This window comes from Lampetra fluviatilis, chromosome 1 (genome assembly GCF_964198595.1).
Source record: "Lampetra fluviatilis chromosome 1, kcLamFluv1.1, whole genome shotgun sequence".
NCBI classification, from domain to species: domain Eukaryota; kingdom Metazoa; phylum Chordata; class Hyperoartia; order Petromyzontiformes; family Petromyzontidae; genus Lampetra; species Lampetra fluviatilis.
Window position 1 is genome coordinate 5,379,652 of NC_136275.1, and position 9,613 is coordinate 5,389,264.

The 9,613-nt window shown below is 43.4% G+C and overlaps 1 protein-coding gene across 3 annotated transcripts in view; it reads right to left on the reverse strand.

Annotated features, from left to right (window-relative positions):
* The window catches only part of LOC144932601 (leucine-rich repeat-containing protein 3-like), a 31,852-nt gene extending 22,750 nt beyond the window's left edge, over positions 1-9,102 (reverse strand). Inside the window, exons 1-2 of one of the 3 annotated variants that reach the window (XM_078856964.1) lie at positions 9,005-9,102; positions 7,748-7,932 (exon numbers count right to left, since the gene is read on the reverse strand). The gene's annotated coding sequence lies outside the window, so the exon portion shown is untranslated. Of the gene's footprint in view, positions 1-7,747; positions 7,933-8,947 lie in introns of all 3 variants that reach the window. The other 2 variants (XM_078857053.1, XM_078856872.1) reach the window with 2 other exon arrangements.
* Between the last annotated feature and the right edge of the window lie 511 nt (positions 9,103-9,613).

The following is a 9,613-nucleotide window of genomic DNA, read 5'->3' on the forward strand; positions in this document are numbered from 1 at the left end:
ACACAGTAATTAGTTATTTACTTTTCATAAGTGGCCTTTTTTGCGATGTTTGGTCAATTGCTCTTTTTAGTATATGTGTATGTGTGAAGAGACACAGCATACACAGACAACATCCACCCATATAAGGAGACTAGGGGTTGTTCAGGGGCGTCTATGGCGCCCCTCACAACTATTTATGGCCTTCGGCCAGGAAATTCACGAAAAAATTGCGCACGAACGACGCATTCACGCACGCACCTGATGCTCCGTTTTGAAGTTTTAAAATGAAACATCTTTGAATTGTATTATGTTTTGAATTAGATAATTGTATTTCTTCATTAAAAGCTTAGATCATTTTACATCTGGAAGACTTAATTGAAAACGACATTCCGTGTGAATTTTCTCTCGTCGTTAAGTAGATGGCCTTGCTGGGGGTTCGGTTCGATGCGGACTTTCACCTGTTTGGGATTGCGGGATCGAGATCAGGCGACACAGAGCTGCTGGCCGTGCGAGAAGACCGCCGTCTGCAGATCGATTCCAACGTAATCGAACGTCTGTCCCTGCGCCTCCGTCATTCATGCAGGGGGCGTGTAGGTTTGAAGCGCCCCCTGCATGAAAACGACGGAAAGTGCAGCGTTCATCACAGATAGATAAAGTTGTGCGCTTTCCAAAATCCTACTTGTTGTACTGCCCCGTTACAGACACTTTATTACCTGGCAGGTTGGTTGCCCATGTACTGGATGATCCATAACCATGCCACATTTAGTTGTTTGTCTTATATCACACCCAACTTCTATATAATGCAATACCCTTCCAACACTTATGCTTAATAGTAATAGGTTTTTACCCTTTTATCTGGCAACAAAACTGACACCTTTATACAAGGGATCATGTTTGCAATAATCACAACACTTGCAGTCAAAATGTAAACAAAAAGAGGCAACTCTGATAATGATATGCACTGTCCTTGAAATTGATTGGTCCACACCCGAGACAGCTTTTCTTAGAGCCTAGTCTCACATGGTGGTGGACCAGATGACGCCAAAAGGCGCCTTTTGCATTTTGACTGCAAGTGTTGTGGTTATTGCAAACACGATCCCTTGTATAAAGGTGTCAGTTTTGTTGCCAGATAAAAGGGTAAAAACCTATTACTATATCTTGCTACTGACAAAGGAGGTCTCATAATGTACTTATGCTTAATGTGCACAAATAAATAATGACATTGTGGCTTTTGTTGTTATTTGTACTCCATTTATTTTGTTTATAACATATCTCTATATAAAATGGACATTTGTGAATATGTGCGTCTGTTCGAAATGTTTAGCATACTTCCTGCAGCAAACTTGAAATTTGGCATGTGGGTAGCTTCCAGACTGTACATAATGCAAAAAGTATAAAAAGATACTTTTATATTTTGGGGGGGGAAGGGGGCGCAATAATGCATGTAATATTTTGCACGGCAAGTGAGCGGTGACGTCACATCTGTGATGTCACCCGCATGCGGCAGCGTTACGCAGTGTGCCTGCTGACGTCACACATCCTCCCCCACCCTCCGCGTAGGCCATGTATTAATCCAAGAAAAAAATCCAAGTCTTGGGCGAAGCCGGGTAGTAAAGCTAGTTCCATTATATACTGTGGTATTGCATTAGTTGTTTTCTGCATTGTTTTACCAAACATTAATTGCTTTGCATCCCGGGCCTCGACTGAAAATTATACTTCTTTTCTCTCAATGGGCTCTCACCAGACCATTCAGGAGTTCATGTGTGTGGGTGATGATAACGACAGATCATGAAGATGTTGAGGATTAAAATCATCAGCATCAAGGTATTGATGGATAAGACGAGGTAACAAAACTGTGCTATAGAGTCCATTCACTCTGTGCTAAAGCCCGAGATGAAATGCACTGCTGTTAAGTCAATGTTACACCAACGATGTAAGGTGACAAATAACATTTTCTAGTAAACTACCTTAACATTTCCTGTTTAGCTGTGCAACTTAGCACAGAATCACACTTTTGTCATTGTCACTGGGCTATTTTAGATAAATGCATACGTTATTTAAATTCCTGTTAAGTTTCTTCAAGTGGAAACGATAAGTGGCATGCAGGCATGTGTAGTGGACTGTGAATACCTTGCGCCCCATGGGAAATGGAGATCGGTAAAGAACAGGGATGTGTATTGTGTTATGGTGGTATATGAGGTCAGAGGTCAGGATGGGCTAGGAGTCTTAACTGAAGCATCTTGGAGACCAGGCAAGAGTTTTTCAGTTCCAAAGATTTAGCCAATTGGGGATGAGATTGTAAAAATGGCTCACAACAATAACAACAGGGGTGAGGGCTGTTGGTAGTGGGGTGATGATGGAGATGACTTTGGTGCCATCAAGTCCAAACATCATAAATCTGCTTGGCTGGAGATTTCTTTAAACATATTCTTGGGTCTTTCGGTAAAGTCACGTAGATAGGTTCAAAGAAAATAACAAAAAATGACGAAGTTTCGATTGCAACACAAGCGGTCGTCTTCAGGAAAAGGGGGTTAGCTTCCAAGGCAAACTGTTTATAAGGGTTTGAAATGGGCGTAGCCCAAATGTCAGCAGCCAATGATAATGTAAATAGTGGGCAGCCAACCCGATGGTGGTTGGTATTCCACCAATCAAAGGGCTGCCAGGTGAAAATTAGCATGTTAATGAGATATTAGCATGTTAATGGTAGATCACAGAGCCACAACCAATGGGTCGGCGGCTGTGCTAGTGTGAACCCTGTGAAAGCGCAAGTTTTAAATGGGAGTAAAGCACAACAACATCGGAAGGTGGTACGATGGGAACATCATAGCCCATTATGGCTTAAACTGGTTGATAACATTCTTTCAATGATTGCTCAGTTTGTACCCATCTTCTCGGTTGAAATTGTGTCTGTGTCTATATATATGGATGGCTTCATGAACGAATCTTTGTTGATAGCCAGTGGGCTTGCAAAGTACCTTCGTCTAAGAGAAATCAATTTCGTGTGAGCCCACCGCATTAAAACAATGATCAGCCACGGCCGAGGTATTGGTCCTACCGTGTTTCAGATCTGCCTTGTGTTCACGAACACTGTCCGAGACATGTCGCTTCATTTCCCGAATGTAACTACTGCCGCAGACACAGCTTAGTTTGTAGACGCCGGGGATCACATCCTTCACAGATGGGATCAGATCACAAATGTTATGCATTGTGTTAAATCGAACCTGATTCTTGTGTTTGCGCATGATTTTGGAAATATTTTTAGTGACCCCTGCTATGTATGGCAAGGTGATGGTTTTGATTGGGTCCTCAGATGGTTATTTTCAAATGGTTGGGGACGTTATCAACCAGTTAAAAAGATTTTGAATGATAATACTTGAGCCTTTATCATCTGCATTGCCTAAACTTGCACATAGCCTGGAACAAGTTGTCACCTTGACTTCACTGCCGATCGGGAGTGAACAGTGTGATCTAATTTGGATATTACGTAAGTATAGTTCATCATCACAACTCAAGACCTCAACACACACACTTTCGTCACAGCATTTACTATAATGCAGGTAAGTTTATCAAACTCCCACTTTGCATTTCATTGATAAACTTTGTGCACATTTATAGTGATTAGTGGCCGTCCATAAATGACGTCACGTGATTTTTGACGATTTTTGACCCCCCCCCCCCCATCGTCACACGGCGTCACAAAAAGTCAGACCCCCCTCAAATATGACGTCACAAAGCTCTGCCCCCCCCCCCCCCCTCCAAAAATAAAACGTACTTCAAATCGGTTTAAACTATTGTCATTGTAGTGCGTATCTAATGTGGTGCTGCACTCTGATGTTGTAGGAGAAAACATTTATTCAAAAGTCTATTTAATTAAGTAGAACGTGTTGTCTATATTTATTTAAAGTGGCGCATTTTTACGTGACGTCACATTTCTCATCTCCCCCCCCCTTCGTCACACATCGTCACAAATGTCAGACCCCCCCTCCCCCCTAGGTGCGTGACGTCATTTATGGACGGGCTATTACATATTCACAGCCCTTGTGCATATTTGAAACCAACTCCTTTAAATCTCCAGGTTACAATCTACTTATATTTGTAACTATATAAACCTCCTTTCAAATGAGGCTTTCTCTACACTCCAGCAATCTTATTGGTCATCTGCCAAGATAACCTATTATTACAACAAAATGAGTCGAGTATTCTTAGCCTGAACTATTTGACTCCTTTTAAAATGTATATTTTTTGGGTTTCTTATTGCCAAAAAATGTAGGACAGCGGTTATAACCATTGGTGGCACCAAGCCAATGGTGGAAATTCCACATTTCCATGGAGTGTACTAGCCTCTCAAAAAAACAATCTTTGTAAACAACGGAGGATAGGCTGACAACCCGCAATCTGGATTTAAATTTTTAAAAATGTCAACAACTTAAGATTAATCTGGCCTAAAACTAGATATTGACATAATTACGAGTCAATACAGAACACAGTAATAATACTCTTAACCATTATAATCACAAGCAACTTCCATGCATTTATCTACACCCACGCTGCACATCTGTTGTAAATCAATGCTCATTGGTTTTATGTAGATGCGGATTAAACCTTAGCAAGCAATCTCACATTAAACAGCATGGCCTCCTCCTATGCAAAAGCTGATGATTATAGGGTATGCAAATTGGCACACACACAGTACAAATATATACCAACACAAATACACAGACACGTACAAATATCTCCTGTGTCGCCTTTAGCAACCACATGCTGTTAGTGAGAAGCTACAAAGGCTGGCACAGCACGAGGGGGTGGTATGGTATTTTTGCACACAGCGGTTTTTTTTGTGGAAGATTTGCTGGTTTATCCAGGATGTTTCTGTTGCGTTCATATTTTGTTTGTTGCGGTTGCACCCGACTTAAGAGCCGCATGGCTCACAGGGCTATACCAAATAAATGAAACTTGAAACTTGAAAACGCCACGCCTGGCCCCCGACTGCTTATGTTCAAATACGTTGATGAAGAGAAGGCCCAGGACCGGTTCAAAAATTCGCCACTGTTATTGTCCATGAGCGGGAGTCAAACTCGGGACGCCACCACACACATACGTTCACATAGACAAACGACGAAGGAAAATATCCCCCGTATAGCCTTAACATACTGTTTGGGCAAGTGCTGTTAGCGAGCACCTATGAAGGCCAGCACAGCACACGAGGGGTGGGTCGCTAGGTCACCAGGTTCATAGCGCAGCGCGATAATCGCTACACTACCGCTTCCCTACGTGCACATAGATACACAAATACACGTGCAAGTGTAATGACCATTTGAGATGCATGCTCATCCCAGGGACTGTTATCACAGCCTAATGCTTGTAGATGAAGGCTAAAGCGGGTGTGACTTAACCGAAATTATTTCATTATCTGCGTCACATTCCTTTCATGTAATCCACACTAAGCAATTGAATGACAGCACGTGTTGGGGTACATGCCTGTAAGCCACTGCTTTGGAGGTGAGTTTTGTGGATTGTGCAGATTACATAATTTCTTCAGCCTTTAAAATGTGCAGGGTTGCAAGGTAATCATTATGTGGCAGGAGAATAACTAGGATTTTGACCTGTGTTGATTTTTTAACAGTATTCCGTCACATGCCTGGGTTTTCTCTGGGATCTCCGATTTCCTCCAATACGCAAGAACACTTACTAAGGAATAAGCTAACACCCTCGGCAGAATTCGCCAATGTTAAGGTGACGTTTTCCCAGATAAAACTAAAGCGACTACGAATAAAAATCAGCAGTCATTCTATTACAAGACGGGCCCCCGGCTCAGAGCTGCAAAAGGAGATGGACCCCATGACAATCATTGTGGTCACCCAGAGCATAACGTGGAACGAATAACGACTGAATGCCCAATCACAAATATGAAGGATGGAGGTATCGTCACAGCGATTACGCCACTTAATTTTCCCCTGAAGCATTTATCTGGCTCGACCACCTAAATGTTGTTGCTCTATATCAATATCAGCCATATAAAGAAGAATGAGTAGGGAGACCGTTTTATGGCTGGTGGCGGATGAAGGCTGAGATTACAGTGCCGTAGCGATTTGCTGTGGGATTAAATCGTAAATATACTAATTGTGTACATTTAGATGTAATTATTAGTTGTTTATGACGTGTAAGTGCCATTCAACTTAAGCAATTATGCATTATTTACTGATATGCAAAATCGCCGACATCGCGTTAAGAGAACCCCAGTCGTACTAGCTTGGAGAGTTTCGACTCTTAAGCCGATTCTCACTTGGTTCGCAACGAGTTGCATTGACCGCTGGTGATCAATTACAGTAATTAACCAATCAATAAGTAATTCACAAAAATAACGACGTACCAACACATCACCTATTCTGTATAATCTAAATCCTATTGCGTGATGCTGTAAATTATTAACGGTGTGAATTTAGCTTGAATGTTGTGATATTTTATAATAAGACTGAAAGCTGTCAGCTCGCCTTCTTTGCACGGTGACTTATCGACTGTGCCTAAACACACAACAATGATCAATGATGTTTTCAAAAGGACAACTGCTTTCTGGACTTCAACAGGTTTTGACAAAGACTAATGCAAAATTGGTCGAATGCGAGTTTGGCAATACGGTGCAATGCATAACATGCCAGTCTTCATTTATAGCCATGCTGGTCTATACAAATTGTGCCCTTTATATGACGAAGTAATATTTAGACTGTAGGATTTTAGAGGTAGAATGCGTAAGATACTCCAGTCCAGCATATGGATCTGTGCTTGTCCGATGGAGAGAATGATGGCTGCCATATTAATGTGGATTTTTGTTTAATTCCCACTGGCTAAGAACTCTCAATGGAGATAACCACTGCCCCGTGCTCATCTTAACGTGGAGATCATTTCACTTTAACCATTACGTGAACATAATACGGTAAAAAAACATAGCTACCATGTAACACATCTTCAATACTACTATGTAAATATGTGAACAGTATTTTGGCAATTATGTGAGACCAAGTAATGATAATTACACCACCGCATGTCAATGCTATTTTACACCTTCCCAACCCCAATTATCTGTCTACGTTGGCCGGGGACCTCATTCAACTGGACCCAATTTAGTTTCTATAAATACTATAGAGGGCAAAACATGCACCAAAGCAACAGGTGGGTGTTCGTGGCTTGCTTTTGCCTGTTTCAGCTGATGACTTATATGCTCATTCACACGGTGTCTTGAACAGCTGCCAGCCTCCATACAGCCTAACCTATCAGTTCACAGAATACACGGTGCTCACTTATCAGACCAATAAGACACACTCACCTGTCTGACCACACTCGCTCACGTGTCACATCGCACAAACACACATATCAAGACAACATACATACACACCTATCTGCACGCACATACGCATTCAACTGTAACACACACACACATTCACCTTTTAGAGCAAAGCTTAATTTTTTCTGTCGAACCACACAATCACTTGTCAGATCATACATCCCCATCACCTATAAAACCACTCACACACACACACCTGTTTGACCACACAAGCACTCGCCTCGCACATCACACACTCATTTGGTGAAACACTTATTACTCACCTGTCTAAACACACAATTACCCCCCAAAGCACACACGGCCATCTGTCAGAGTACACACTAACCATGCACACACACACTCTCATTTCACAAACTACTCAGATCACACAAACACACATTCGCCTGGCGCACACACAGACATCCCGAGGCAGACCACAAAATTGCTCACCTGCAGTTCACAGCTGCACAGCCTGCAGATAGATGCATGCACGCTGCTCCTCCTCCTCCTCGGGGATCAGGGTGAGCTATCCTTGCAAGCCTTTGTGTTTCTGCTGCTGCTGCTACTGCTGTTGTAATCCCTTACACATTCGAGTCATCCGAGCAGATGGCAGGGTATCTTTAACACGTCGCGTTCTAATTTCACAATGTTCGCGATGCGAGAGAAGACACAAGAGACAGAGCTTCAGACACAGACGCAGATAAAATACTCACACACACACACAGACAGGTTCACTCACTACGTACACACTTGCGAATACTGTCGATGAATTCAGAGCGAATGTAATCATCAGCCGAGCAAGCGGATGAGCGGTACTCTGCACATCTTCCCTGCGCAACATCACGCAGACTCCACACAACACACACGCGCAGTCACACAGAGACGATGTGCACACAGCCACAGAGACAAAGGCCCCCCGTGTAGCCTGTAACAGACTGTTGGGGCAAGTGCTGTTAGCGAGCACCTAATAAGTGAGGGTTGGCGCGCGGCACACCGATGAGGGGGTTGGGTGGGCCAGCACCACGCCCGACCGCCTTTGTCTCCCCAGTGGCGATGCTTACACCATCGCACCGGGTACTCATTTGAGGCCGAATCGACCTAGGGGAGGAGGCCCCGTGAGCGGAAATCGGACTCAGTGTGGACGGGAGGGTTTGTAGCTCAGTGCGCAAACCACTGCGCCACCGCTCCCCAACACGAAGAGGCTTTACACACGGTCACACAAACAACACATTTACAGGATATACGCAAAGACAACGACACCAAAAAAAACACACACACAGTATACATATATGCAATATAGTTACATACACCGAGTAACGTACTTGTAAACGCACATGTAATATCAACATCTACACAAAACGTATGCATCCGCGCACTAGAAATATAAAAACCTTGTATATACTGATATACTTCATGCAGAACAATACATATAGGATGTCATTGTTAACGGTGTGCATAAAACACAGATTAATACCATACATGCATATACCGTAACAACGTGTGTATTGGATAAACATATACACGGGTGTTACACAAATACACACGGGCACAAGTATACTAAACACACACACAATGATGCACAGTACATACTTCCATACATGAATCTCACACACGCGCACGTTGCTTCACTCTCCGTGCCGGTTACTACACCTGCGACACACCACCAGTGGGCAGGTGCAAGCAAGCAGCAACACCTTGTGGACTCACTGACGGCGCTCCCTCTGTTCGGCGCGCATGTGGTGATGTTGGCAGCAGCAGCAGCAGCACCAACCCAGCCCGTTTGACCTTATCCGAGCAGCTCTGCTGTTGTTAATCCGCCACGGGCACGACGTGGCTCCGATTATTAGGGCTCTATCACGGCATGGGGCATTACCAGTGGGGGTGGGTGGGGGAGAAGGCGTGGACTGAGGTGGCGATGATGGTGGTGGTGCAAGTGGGGGGGGGGGGGTTGGCGGCGTTGTTGACCAGTGGGATGATGGGATGTTCAGTGTTTTATTGTATGTACATACACGTCTGTTGGACTTCTTTCGCACCGTACGTAGCCAGCCGTGCTAATCGGAGTGATCACGCAATGGAGCGCGATTTTTTTAAGTAATTCAATCATTGATCAATATAACAATTAATGGGGACCAGTTTCAACATACACATTTGGCACAAATCAAACGTGGTAAAAATAGTATGCTTATTATTACATAGTGTTCAGTGCAAATCTGAAATCGTCTAAAATAACGTTTTAAAATGTGTGGTGCACTACGTTTAGGCGTTTTTAGCAGTCCGTCTCTGTTGGTCCCGAGCCGTTGTTGGAAATTCCACATT